Source organism: Vespa velutina, chromosome 1 (genome assembly GCF_912470025.1).
Source record: "Vespa velutina chromosome 1, iVesVel2.1, whole genome shotgun sequence".
In the NCBI taxonomy this organism is placed as follows: Eukaryota; Metazoa; Arthropoda; class Insecta; order Hymenoptera; family Vespidae; genus Vespa; species Vespa velutina.
This window is the reverse complement of record NC_062188.1, coordinates 341,280-355,000: the sequence shown is the minus strand read 5'-3', so window position 1 is coordinate 355,000 and position 13,721 is coordinate 341,280. Positions and strand designations below refer to the sequence as shown.

The 13,721-nt window shown below is 46.6% G+C and overlaps 1 protein-coding gene and 1 long non-coding RNA gene across 15 annotated transcripts in view; one reads left to right on the top strand and one right to left on the bottom strand.

Moving 5' to 3' along the window:
• Nucleotides 1-6,319, bottom strand: part of LOC124954114 — a 53,535-nt gene extending 47,216 nt beyond the window's left edge. The window contains exons 1-3 of the long non-coding RNA XR_007102451.1: nt 6,222-6,319; nt 5,425-6,121; nt 4,638-5,325 (exon numbers count right to left, since the gene is read on the bottom strand). This is a non-coding gene — a long non-coding RNA (uncharacterized LOC124954114). The remainder of the gene's footprint in view (nt 1-4,637; nt 5,326-5,424; nt 6,122-6,221) is intronic.
• Nucleotides 1-13,721, top strand: part of LOC124953951 (DNA N6-methyl adenine demethylase) — a 186,644-nt gene that overhangs the window by 96,430 nt on the left and 76,493 nt on the right. The window contains exon 1 of one of the 14 annotated variants that reach the window (XM_047506193.1): nt 3,947-3,973. The exons of 12 other annotated variants lie outside the window; for them this stretch is intronic. The gene's annotated coding sequence lies outside the window, so the exon portion shown is untranslated. Of the gene's footprint in view, nt 1-3,946; nt 3,974-7,188; nt 7,320-13,721 lie in introns of those variants that run through there. One more of the 14 variants, XM_047506157.1, reaches the window with a different exon arrangement.

Here is a 13,721-nt window from a genome sequence, read left to right as displayed (position 1 = left end):
AATCAATATTTTTAAGTAATTCATACAATACCATAGAGATCGTAAAATTATCTTTTTATTCGGAGAAAGAAGGGAAAAACGACTTATCTTTACGATCTATCGAAATATCGATCGTACGAAAGAGTTGAATCGATTCGGGTCCCTCGCTTCCTTAATGATCGACGAAATTATCTTAGAGTACAATCTGAATTCTCCGAAAGGAGTGGGAAAAAGGAGGACGATACTTAATTACAAACTTCAGAGGTGCATCCCTTTCTTAACGCCCTCGTAAAACTGTCCCTTGATCCTCCTCGTTTATAAGCGAGAGAGCGAGTGCTCGCGCGCGTACTCGACCAAGGGGGTTACATAATGCCCTTTAAGACCTCGTTTCTCTCTCTCTCTCTCTCTCTCTCTCTCTCTCTCTCTCTCTCTCTCTCTTTCTCCCCTCCTATCTTATTCTCACTTATCTTTCTCGCCCTTTCTCTCGCCTCCTCCGTCTTCGTTCTTCTTTTTTCCTCTTTGCCTCGTGCTCGCACGTTGCCTCTGCGGTTGCCGCGTTGATTGCGATTTATAATGTCGAGTGCACGGCACTTCGGGTATTCGCCATTGTCGAGGGGATCGAGACGATCGGTTACGGCTTCGTGCGCATAGGAAACGATCGACCGGTAGCGGACTCGTGGGCGGGCAAATTTCGTTTCTCCGTACGCACGTAGCAATAGTAGCCATCTTCTTGTAACGCGTCCAAAAGTGACTCATCGCTTTGAAGAAGTAATGGTTAAGGATTCGTATAAAGATCAAAGTAGCATCTAATAGAAAGGAAATGTTGTCTTTCAAAACTATCATCGCGTACTCTTCGTCGTTTCTCTTCGACTTCTTCTTCTTCTTCTTCTTCTTCTTCTTCTTCGAAAAGGGAAAAGGATACGATCTTTAGAATTCGAAGATTATTGACTCGGCGTTTTCTATGCGACGGTGACTACTCTACGGAAGGAGGAGAAAGACGGCGAGGACGGGGAGGAGGAATAAATTAAAGAACGAGTTCTCCCTCACCGCAGGACCTCATTACGTCCAGCTTCATTTGTTTCCATTTTAATCGGAGGGCCCCGGTCGAACGGCCGCGGACCAGTAACCAGAACGAGAAACCAGAATCGCGCGCGCGCAAGAAAGAGAGAGAGAGCAGAACTACCGCCGAATGCTTGAGCAAGATTCTCCCTCTCTCTCTCTCTCTCTCTCTCTCTCTCTCTCTCTCTCTCTTTCTGCAGAGAGAGGGGGGAGGGCGGTTGGGCAGGGGAGGAAGATGGCACGAGCAGGACATGCCGCGTACGTGTTTCCAGTCGCGAACCGTTAAAACGTATCGGTGATTTGTGATAATAGAATTCTCCTTTACCGCTTTCTCCGACACGAAGATACCGAATTAATCCCTTTGTAAGCCGATCTCTTCTTCTTTCTCCGAGGGAAGCTTTCTACGCCGAGAAAGGGAAGTTAATAATTTTGTCCTCGTTCGTATTTATAACTTATCGAGTTCCCTCTTTTAAGGATTATCGCAATAAGTCGAGAGTACTACTCGCGTCATTCGGCTCGATCTTGATTTCCCGTTGATAATAGCAACGGTACGAGACGTGGACTCTTTCCTCACGGTTCGGTCGCATGCCTTAGGCCAATCGAAGAGAGATAAAAGAAGAAAGAAAAGAGGTAAGACGACAGGTTAACGAGTCACGGAGAAAAAGAAGAGTGTACAGGCAAGACAATGGAGCACGGCAAAGAAGGAAGCCGCCTTTATTACAGAGCGCGGAGCTCTCGACGGACAGTCAAACGGACACCTTTTGACTCTCCTCCTTTATCGGTCCATTTCGTTTTATTACCGTGGCGAAATCTCGACCGACATTCGCGACTACCGCACGCGCTCTCTCGAAAGGGAAGGCTCGTTTTCAGGACGCAAACCAAGAGATACGTGAATTTTATCGAGGATCCTCCTTCGACGAAGGCCGCCGACCCGAGTCACACGAATTGACCCGGGGCTTTAATTAAACTCCAAATTCCAGGCGCGTATTGCGACATCGTCCGAGCGCCGTGTCTCTCCCACCGGCGCGAGCGTTCTACACGTATGTAACGTAAGACGAAAAGAAAGAAAAAAAAAAAAAAAAAAAAAACAAGAGGAGACTTCTCCATCCGACGAGCCGATCGATCATCGTACCCGATTCTCTAGCGGGATAATCTTGCGCGAGCGCGTGATAATTGCCGCGTCTCGTGTTCTTAGAAGTTGCCTTCTTTTCGCCTCCATTTCGCTTCCATTTCGTGCGACAGCTGTCGCGCACGGCCGTTGCATAAGACCCGCGCACGAGTCGCACCGCGTTAAAGGAATCTCGCGCGATCGTCGAATCTCACGGTTGCAAAGGGGAGAACCCCTCTCTCTTTTTCTAACGTCGACTATTCCGGTATACGGGCAAAACGTTGGGAAATTAGTTGGAAAAACGAAAAGGCGCGCGCGCGCGCGCGCGATGACAAAACTTTCGTGGAAACGGTTCGCTTTCGCTTTGCACGATTCTCCTTTCTTGAACGAAAGAAAAACGGACGTATAGATGTGTATCTCTCGGAACTGATTAACATGTAGCTGCGTATAAAATCAAATAGGAAAAAGGACAATATAAAATTAGAGGAAGGAGAGAATAGAGAATAACGAGAATAGAAACGAGGTATTCGAAAGATCAGAGAGACAAAAGGTAATTGCGTGAAACCGATTAAGCAGCGACACGCTCACGTAAGGCGTCTCTTTTTGCGCGGCCATCGAGGGAATAGCTGGAAAACAATGTGCCTCGCGTCGATCGCTTCGACTTTATAATAAACGAAGGGAACGTATGACGTGAGAGAATTTAATGAACCGGATAATCGTTTCGACAACTTTCACGTGGCGCGAGTTACACTCTCGAGATAAAAACAATCCAAATCGATCGATCGCTTATGCTCTCTCTCTCTCATACGTTGCAGCCGTGCAAATTCGACACAACGATGACAGATGCCTCGTCGTCTTCTTCGAAAGAAAACTTTTAGAATGTCATAAAGAAAGAAAAAAAAAGCTCCGCTTACCCTCGTTCCTCGTTAAAACAGTGATAATCGTTTGCAGATAATTTATTATCGTAGAACGTTCGATTATGACACCTGCTCGATCGAGAAAATACGTCGAATTGTTCGATCGAGTAGACAAGAATATTTATCTTTCTCATTCGTGCACACAAACGCGATAAGGGTCCGCGTTTAAGTTCCGCCTTGCTTATTTTTGAAATTCCAGGCGCTCCGTCATTATGGCATACTAAATCATCGTATCTCGCTCGGGTCGTAGCGAAGAATGCCAATCTCCTTCTCTAATCCTAGAGGCTGTGTAATGTTAGCGCGTGCGCTCACGCACGCTAAGTCGTCAAGGTGGCACATCTATATTCCGATTCGACGTCGCTTTTATATCTTTCAATCAAATTACACGCTTGGCGCACTGTAATTTCGTTCCTTGGAAGTCCATTCGCGCGCTATCGACAGTCAAGATATTACCGTTCGCGACGCGTATCGTCTCTCTGCCGTACCATCGAACGCATTAACGCGCATAACTTTACGGTCGTTAATCAATTTCTACTTTTCTTTCTTTCTTTCCTTCTTTCTTTTTTTCTTTCTTTCTTTCTTTCTTTCTTTCTTTTACTCTTTCTCTGTTTTCTCTTATAAAACAAGAAGAAAGAGGGAAATTTACGATGGAAGATACGAGAGAAAACATTTTCGAAATCGCGTCGACCACTCGTAAATACCGGAGAATTTTATAAGTAGCGAGAAGTCGCGGAAGCGACTCAGCACGATATCTTTTATCGTGAAAAAGTGAGAGAGTAACGTCGTGTTCGGAAGAAGTTTGGATAATTGACAGAAATTGGTTCGAGCACAAAAGAATGTTGATGCTGTCGCGTAAAAGATTGTTATAGCGATCTACGTCTTCGTCATCGTTCGCCGTATTACGACAAAGGTAGTAGTAGTAGTAGTAGTAGTAGTAGTAGTAGGCGAACGAGGCCGCAAGAACTCTCGATCGAGCTCGATTTTGCGGTTCGATCGAGCAGACGAAACAGAGACTTTGGCTGCGAAGCAACCGAGCAAGTAAACAGCTAGTCGGGCAGCCATCGAGCTCGAGCGAGCGAGCCAGCAAACACGTAAGCCGAGCGAGCAGCTAGCCAGCTAAAGTATTTTATCTGAAAGAGGCAGTGCGCGCGTGACAGGCAGTAAAATCAAGTGCTCCAGTATTATGGTGTCGACTACACCACCTTAACACGTGTTTACTCGTTCACTCGCTTCACCGTCCCTCGGTTTCCGTCGTCGTCGCACTCCTGCCAAGTTGCCTTTGCGTTACGTACTTTGCGTTGCGTTTCGACCGCGTCCACGCTCCGTTGGTCCGCGCGATCGTCGCCGATAAATCCTCTCTCTCTCTCTCTCTCTAGAGAGAGAGAGAGAGAGAGAGACAGACTACCGCTCTTTTTTCTCCTTTTTCTCTCTGATAACCGACGATCGACTCTTGCTCTTTCGAGAGATATACTCTCCTCCTCTCTGGCTCTCGTATGCTCGCGAGTACGAGAGAAAAGAAATGAAAAGGAAGCTCGTTCGAGACTAAGCTGTATATTATAGTTAAATATAGTTACCTACAACGCCGGCAGTTATCGTAGCCGTTCTTTTGGCTCTTTTATACATTTCTTCTTCCTCATCTTCTTCTTCTCCTCCTCTTCCTCCTCCTTCCCTTCTTCTTCTTCTTCTTCTTCTTCTTCTTCTTCTTCTTCTTCTTCTTTCCGAGAACGACGTTCGCCGAGTGATCCGCCGTGGTATCGGGATGATGTACGATCCGTTTCGTTTCGCCCGCTTGATTTATAGTACCGAGCGTTTAATAGATAGAACCTGGCGTTTTTCAGAAGAAGACGATAGGCATCGAAAGGGACCTTTGATCGAATTTCGTTAATTCGCGGCATCTCCGTCGTAGAACGAAGAAATGAGAAATTTTTTATATTTTTTTTTTCCATCCGTCATTTTGAAATCAAAGTTTCATGTTGCTTTTTTACTTCTTTCCCTCGATTTCTTCCGTTATCGGTCGCGTTTTTTTCCAATATATCGCAATGTTGACGATATATCAAACGTTCCTCGATACGCTACGTATATAGGTATATACGGCGCGTCTCGAAACACACACGGGTCCGACCGATGAATTATTAATGGCGTCGACTTTTGGTTTCACGGGAGCACGATAGCCGCTCCACACGGTACCGTGCATCGCGTGTATATCATTTTCGCATTGGCTCTTATTCGGCGTTGATCCGCTTCCAGCTATCACGGCCGAATCTTAATTCGAGAATAAATCATTACGGGCTCCGTGCGAGTGCAAATTAATCGCGTGCAAGCGGTCCTGCCACCGCGAGAGACGTCGCTTTTGATACTTACCTTTTGTACAATTTTCACCTCGAAGAAATTCACTTCCCTGACGTTTTCCTTCTTGATGTCACGCGCCTTTATGGTTATTTTCAATTATTTTTCAGATCTCGGATCTACAGTTGAAATTAACAAATTAATCGTTCCGTTAAATCGAACGAAAAATGGCTGATTATTATCATGCGGGACAAATTAGTGCGAGGAACGCGTTGAGATTAATCGGGCGTATTCGTCATTCGGCCGAGCCGATCGTAAAGCCGTTACTGCTGGCACGATAATCTTTCATCCGTGTTTCACCGTTTTGTCGAATACGAGTCGATTGCCCGCTAAATGGAAATTTATGAAGATGCGTCAAACTTTGCTCCTCTCTCTCTCTCTCTCTCTCTCTCTCTCTCTCTCTCTCTCTCTCGCTCTCGCTCTCGCTCGTCCTTAACCATCCCATCGATGTTATATACCTACCTTTTAAACGAGTAGACCAAACGACTTTGCGAGAAAGAGAGATTAATCGGGCGTATCCGTCGTCGTCGTTACTCGTTCGATCGAAAAGAAACGATAAACTGGCGGGGCGCTCGATCCACCACTTACCGCGACATTTCTCGTAGTAACGACGATAATTCAACTCGCACGAGTATAACCGACGCCTTTCCGTTAACAAGAAGGATACTTATGTAAGCGCTTTGGAAGGACAAACTGGTCGATGCTTGTAAACCTAAGGCAAAAGAAAAACGAGAAGCTTTTTAAATCGTGTTCAATCGACTAAATTTTATTGATCTCACCGTACAAGTTTTACAAGGGTCTCGAGCACTCACCGATCTTATTTAAGAGAGAAATCCGATGACGCCATCGTACCGAATTCTTCTAATGCCGTGTGACATTTGAAATTTCGTACCTTCCGGCTCCGCAGCGTCGGCCAGACATAGAATATATCGTTATCAACGTCTACGAAAGGAGAAGTCACGGAGGTGTGCCACGTCATCAACTGGTTTTACTCGAGTCATGTGATTTTTAAAGAGGCACCTTTCCACGTCCATGGATTCGACGATCGCGCCCACGATCGCGTTGATCGGCGATCTCGGTGGCGGACGCGATCCTATTCGATCCGGAGGACTACGTCATACACAGGTGAACGCGTCGGCGTATTTGTGGCTCCGCTTAGCCACAATTTGCCGCCTTATAAACAGGTATCCTTGCGCGAAGACTATCGAGAATGAATATTATTCTCTAACGGGTGGCACAAATTCGCGAGAATATTTTCCGTTCCTTCTCGTTGGTTTAGCGATTATCGATTACGGTACATTAGATGGACGTAGAATTTGAGGAAAGAAGAACAGTCGATATTTTTTAACGAAAGAATTTAACGGAATCGTGATGCCTCGCTATATAGACAATATTTCTATATACACCCGATATAGGAAGCTAAGTCGCTTCGAATCGAACGCGGAGGCAGAACTCGTCGCGCGTGGGTCGCGCTGAGGCCGTCCTGCCCTTCCCAGTTATCGAAAGAAAACGAGAGAAGAGTCTTGGTTCCTCTCGCTCGAGAAGAGACACGCGAACGACGTCGTTTCTTTTCGACCGTCCACGATATCGCGCGCGAAACGACGATGCGTCGTGACGCCTCTCAGGAAACGCTCTCGAGATCCTACCAGTGGGATATCGAGTACACACGAAATTCGTGCGTTTCCTTCCACCGTGGTTTCATCGATTTTCCAAATTCTCGCGGATGACGACGTGAGAGGCAAGGGGAGAGGGGCATAAGTAGATAGATTGAAAGAGAGAGAGAGAGAGAGAGGGAGGGAGAGAGAGAGGTGGTTCTGGTCACAGGAGCATCCAATCGGAAGGAACTGTCAAAGATACTTGGTGGGGACCGAGTCAACCTACATCCAACCTACTCCGGATCTCTTTTCAAGGTGACGAGCTACGCCGCTTTCCATTGATTTCGTTGCGCTCGGCAATCGAATTATCTACCAAGAAAATTATCCTCTGGTAGCTTCTTGGGTAGGTCAAACGATTAATCGACTTTTATTTATTATTCGCGTGAATTGATGAAACGATATAACGAATGATATTCGAAGCAAAACTCTTTGGGCGAACATTTGTCGATCGTCCAAACTGGATCCTCGGGAATCAATGAAGGCGTCTCGATGCTGTCTCATTAAGAAAGATTCCGCGAAAGATAAAGGGAGCGCGCCTCTAAGGAGTCGGGATGGAGTATTCGTGCGGGATTACATCTTAATTTTCGAATCTCTCTTTCGTTCTCTCTCTCTCTCTCTCTCTCTCTCTCTCTCTCTCTCTTTCTCTCTCGCTCGCTCGCTCGCTCGCTCGCTCGCTCGTCGGAATCCACGCCCATCGCGTGCCGCGAGCTCGTTAAATCATTAGCGAGAGCGCGCGAGTGAGGCAGTCCTCCGACAGTCCGAACGACTCGCGCGACTTCCCTACCGGTATAATTCACTGTAATTTCACCGGAATTGAGACGTTTTTAAGCACTCTCCCTCTTCCCCCGCCCTTATCAACGTCATTCGCATCTCTTTGAAAGATGCTATCGTCAGATAGATAGAGAGAGAGAGAGAGAGAGAGAGAGAGAGAGAAATTCCACTTCTTTGTAATAAAACATTTTCATTAATTACTATGTTAAATTTTGTCTGGTAAGAGTAAGAGAATTCGGTTACATGGAAAGCCCATAAGAGAAGTACCGTGTCTTTTCGAAAAGGAAAATAAGTACGGTGTGTCTGTAGGGGCAAGAGGTCGTGTGCGCGCGACGATAGAAGAAGCAAAGCCGTTAGTAGCGTCGCGCACGATACGAGGAAGAAGGTGCAAAAGGAGAGAGGAGGCAAAGAGGGAAAGAACACAAAGAGCACTTTGTGTGCAAATTTATCGCGCAAGCTGCGCGTCCAAGGCAGAAGAATTTACGCGAGAATTATTTAGGCAGCCATTAGATGCGTTCTCCCTCGATTAGGCAATCCGCAAGCTAGTCCATTCGATTCGCGAATTCGATTTCTCCGAATTTCTGTCCTCGCAACGATATCCGCGCACAGTCTCGCGAGATACGAGATTATTACGCAGGCAATCAGGTTTCGACTTAGAGCGCATATAAATAGAGCCTTTTAATAGAGGACACGGCCGTGCCGAGAGTATATTCCACCTTGGCGCATAATATAGATATTACGACGGTATTACGGAATAATGGAGCATAAATTCGTTTATCCGTATGGAAAAGGCAATTAGAGCTGACTTTCTATTCGGCATACTATCTGTCGTTTCAGTTCATTCGTCGCACGAATTACGCCGTGGAAAACGGTACCGAAACGTTTCTCGCTGATATACCGCGGGATCGACATTGTGCGATTCTAAGACGGCGAGAGAGTCAAGAGAAGAGAAAAATTCTCATTCGACTTTCTAACCGCGACGGACACGGCAGTTTGCCTGAGCTTATTACGCGTACCGAACCCTTTATTTTATTTCCATTCGGTCGTATGAATATTGATATGGTTGGACGCAATTTAACGTAACGGATGAGATCGTAAATCTCCGGTGAAATTAATTAACGGAAGCGGAGAGCGAAACGCGGGAGCGCAATGAGAGCGGGGCGGAAGGGGAGGCGCTGCTGGTGGTACCTCTTGTACCGGTGGTCCAAATTGTCTCGCCGATCCACCTCGCGAGGAAAGTCCTTCTCTCATTTGCACGGCTAATTCCGCAAATCGTAATTGAATTCGAGACTCGCGCGGTGCTCGGTCATTCGAGATCATTCGTCAAAGAAATGAATGGAACCGGGAACGATTTCTTATTCTTCTTTCTCCCTTTTACGAGCACGGCTCTCCTTTTGCTTCTCTTTTTTCTTTCGCATCGTTCCTCGAGCGGTCGAACCAAAAAAAAGAATCTTTTTCTACGGTATGTAAATCCGATGAAAGAAAAAGAAAGGAAACGAATGTCCAGGTGACATACCGCGGAAGAAAAGTCGCTCGACCGCGCGAGGGAGATAAGATAAGGCTCGTCCATCTTCTTTTTCTTAGAGGCAAGCTAGCTCGGCGAAGGTTGCGTCAATCCGATTTCAATTATGCGAGCTCGCCCTCTTGGCACCCACGAGAGGCGACGAGACGAGGAGGAGAGTCGGCGGCGGCGTGCTCGCTCTCGTTGGACATCCTCCGTAGCGAAAGTTTAATTTGCACCGTCCGAATTTTAATGGGCACCGACATATTGTGTGCCTTCGTTGGTAATTCCTGTCGGATTTAAAGCTACTCTCTCCATCTCCAGGTCTCTTTTCGATCTCGGTCCTCCTTCGAGATCGCGATTACCGTCGACTACTCGCGGCAATCAAAATCCGCGAGAGCGTGCGGCGGCCCAAAGATAAAGTCAATCTCCTTGATACGTCCGATTCGTCGTCTTCTCCTTCTTCGAGATTCTACCTCCTGATACGTCGGCTTTGATATTAAAACAAATCGAACAAGATGGATTACGTCTTTTTATTTCCCATTTATTTCTTTTCGCGGAGATACAAGGCTTTCGAGAGTTTCTACGAGATCGATCGCGAGGCATCGTATTTCCGAATTACGATCGGCCACGTATTTTTACGGAGACGACATTTAGGTAAATGAATTGGCAGAAAAAGAGTGTAAAAAAGAAAGGAATAAAGGATGTGTCCGCTGGTGAGTTTCCAATGGCGCGAATCCAGAAAATCGTCCGATTCGAGAGAGAGAGAGGGAGAGAGAGAGGGAGAGAGAGAGAGAGAGAGAGAGAGGGAGAGGAACGTTTTACGATTCGCTCTCGTCGATTTACGGTACTCCGAAGAGGCAAGAGGTGTACGACAACGTCCGCCGTAGTGTTTCTCTTCGGGGCGGCATATCCAATACGCCGTAAATCCAGGCGAGTAACGAGGCGACTGTCGAAAGTGACTTGAAATAAGCCAAGAGACCTTCTCTCCTCCTCCTCCTCCTCCTCCTCCTCCTTCTGCTCCTCCTCCGGTGTCTTTTCACTCTTTCTTTCTTTCTTTCACCCTTAGCCGAGACGCGGTCGTAAATCAAAAAGGAAACGCGACTCTACCGAAAACTCTCGGAGAAATGGAAGATAAAAAGGAGCTCTCCACCTGGAGCTCCGAGTAAAAAGACGGAGACGGAAGTGACGCCTGGGAAGGAATAAATCACAAAGAACGTAAATTAATGCGACCGTTCCGCTCCACGTACTTCCACCTTTCTTTAAGTGACTTATCGTGAGCGGGAAGCGTTTCGTTTGTCCGCTCCATTCATACTTCTCCTCTTCCTTCTCATCCTACTTCGTCTCGAGGTGGAGTAAAATAAATAAATAACAGTGCGGACAAATTGTATCGAAGAAATAAACCACCAAGAGATGGAAATACAAGTCCGCTTAATTCAATTAGTAAATGTTGAGATAAGATTGGAGCTTAGCTCCGGACTGATCGCGCGAGGCCGCTACAAAAGAAAGAAGGAGACCGCGAGGGAGAGAGAGCGAAAATCCGACACGGCAGACCGGTCGCAAATCTTCGATCTGTCTTAAAGATAATGATGCACTCGAGAGGCTAAGACCACGAATCGTTTTTCGTTTATTCTCCTTCTCCTTTTGTTTCTTTTTTTTCTTTTTGAGAGAGAGAGAGAGAGAGAGAAGAGAAATAATTTTCGAAGTCTACGCGAGCGGCAAACTTTGACGAAGCGAGACTAACGGATCGTCGGTTCGTTGATGCGCAATGTGGATTTGAAATTCCGTTCTCGTTATAGCGGAAGAATTTTTCTACGAGTCGAACGAGTCTTTCATAATAAATAAACGGAGCAGTACCGCGGCAATATTTCGCATAAAGAGGAGAAACCTGGTCCGAGTCGGTCGTCCTCGTAGAGAGGAATGGGAGCGCGTTGTTCCCACGCGAGTAGATGCGTACCCGCGCCTAACGCGTTCGACGACCATCTTCCTCCCTCTCCTTCTCTCTTTCTTCTCTTTATCTTCCTCTTCCACGTAGTCGCCATCGTCGTCTTATCTACTTGAGCATACATACGTACAATCGTTCGGTAATTCGCGTACTTTTTCGTTTTTTCGATTGAACGAGAGAGAGGGAGAGAGAGAGAGAGAGAGAGAGAGAGAGAGGGAGGCAGAGAGAGAGATAAGGACGAAAACGTGTAAGAAATGTTCGCCCTTGAAAGTCGACTACTCGTCATGTTTCTTCGCGTGCCTACTCCTAAATTCCCGTTGGCAGTTATGAATCACCGAAACACGGTTAATCGATGCTCGAAGAAGCAATGCACCTGCATTCCGCGGCAAAATGTATCCCTCGGCGAATCGAGATACCAAGAAGGTGCTTAAGATAATCGATGGCTCATAAACGATCCTCGCTAAGTGTGCGACTAATTTATTACGTGTATATTTCAAGATACTCTTGATCTGGTCGTTGGTCGAAACTTTTCGATCGACTGGTGCCTGCCTCTCTCTCAGCGATCGTACTTATAGAAAGAAATACAATCGGATTTATTTTCGATCGAAACGGATTATTCGAAGCGACGAGCATAGAACGATGCCGTAGAAATATTGAAATTCCAAGAGCGATCGATCCGCTCGTTCGATCGGTCGATCGATCGATCGATCGATCGAAGAACGCATCCGAGGGTAGAGTCGCGCAGCAAGAACAAAGATCAAAGAGAAGTCGCGCATCTGCATTCCGTGGGATAAGGTCGATCCGTGATCGGGCAACACAGGTGTCTCTAATTGGTTATTTATAAGCGATCCTTAACCCGGCACTGATTTACTGCGTTTCACGGCTACTCGGCGAGCGATCTCGCGCGCACGAGCGTTACGTTTCGCGGCGAAGCCAATTACAATCGTTCGATGGCACGTAATCTTAGTCATCGGTCAGCTGGCCGTTCTGCCGATGGAGATCGATGAATCGTGGCTGTTCGAGATAGAAGGAGAGGATCGTATACCGTATCGAGACGATACACACAACAGAGCCGAGCCGGACGGAGAAACGCGACGACCTCGCTGACAAGGTCGCGCGCCTTCTGTCCATCCATAGAGAATCCGAAAGTCGCGTCTCTCCTCGAGGAAGGATCAAAAGGAAAATGGATGAATGCTCCATGGATGAAAACCGTAATCGCGTGCGCCATAATTCTTTTATACCCGCGTACACGTGTCCACGTAGTAATAATCGGTACAATAATTTATCGAGGGTATCGTTAACGGGACGGTAGATACAAAGAGGAGGCATTTTGCCGTACCACCGTCGAGAATAATTAAGGACATGGTCTTGCTTCGAAGTGGAAAGAGAACGAGCAAGAAAGTTCGCTATGTCGTCTCGCTGCATCCGCGAGGCGTCCTCCTCCGTTTTTTCACGGACCCTCCTGCAAAGATCGATCGATCGACCGATCGATCGATCGGTCGATCGATCGATCGTGTCGAGTCGTCGAAGGCAGACCTTAGAAAGTCGACGACATCGTAACCGAGAATCGTAATCCGCCGTGCTTTATGGCCACCTTCTCGTACTCTCTCGAGGACGAGCAAAAAATTGATGTGATTTAATGGACTCTTTCTCCATCGCTAAAACTCAGACACTCGGAGCTTACACAGATCATTCTAGTTTAACTTTTTCGAACCGAATCTTCTTTCCTCGTTATTCTAGTCGATGAGTCGTTTAGTGCAAAGACCCACCTTGAAGGCTCTGTTGATTTCTCGAACGATAATCGAGGTTGCCTAGCCCTTATCGACTCGAACGACGTATTTAACGATGTTACGGATAACGAACGAGCTAACCTGGACGCACCTATCTCCACCTGCACCGATCTACGACTTGTTGCCGGTATATAAATTATATAATGACTCGACGTCTTGCTCTCCTCCTACGTTAGACCTTGTGGATGGATTTTTGAAAATAAAAACAAAGAGCTTTTCTTTTTTTTTTTTTTTCTTTTTTTTTCTTCTCTTCTTTCCTTTTTTCTTTTTTTCGTGTAAAAATTTGAAGGCACGGTATCTCTTAAATCGCTGCTGTCGTTCAAGGCTGTCTTACGTACTTTCAAGAGACCCGTCGACCACACTCGGCATATAAGAGAGCCGCTGATCAATAGCTATTGCTTGCTTGCTGGAGTGCCGTCGTGTCGCCACGACCCGCTGTCGATGTCTTCAATTCTTTTTATTACGAGCTTCGGCTTTCGCGCACATAGACGCACACATCGATTGCTCGTTCGGAACACCAACGGAATAAGCGCATGGGAGAAATTGCTTCCATCCTTATCTTTCCAAGCGCACTCGAGGCTTCGTTTTCCGTACAAATTCAATCTTTTTAAAGTTTCCCCGAGATTCGTCGATATTTTTTCACCCGCACG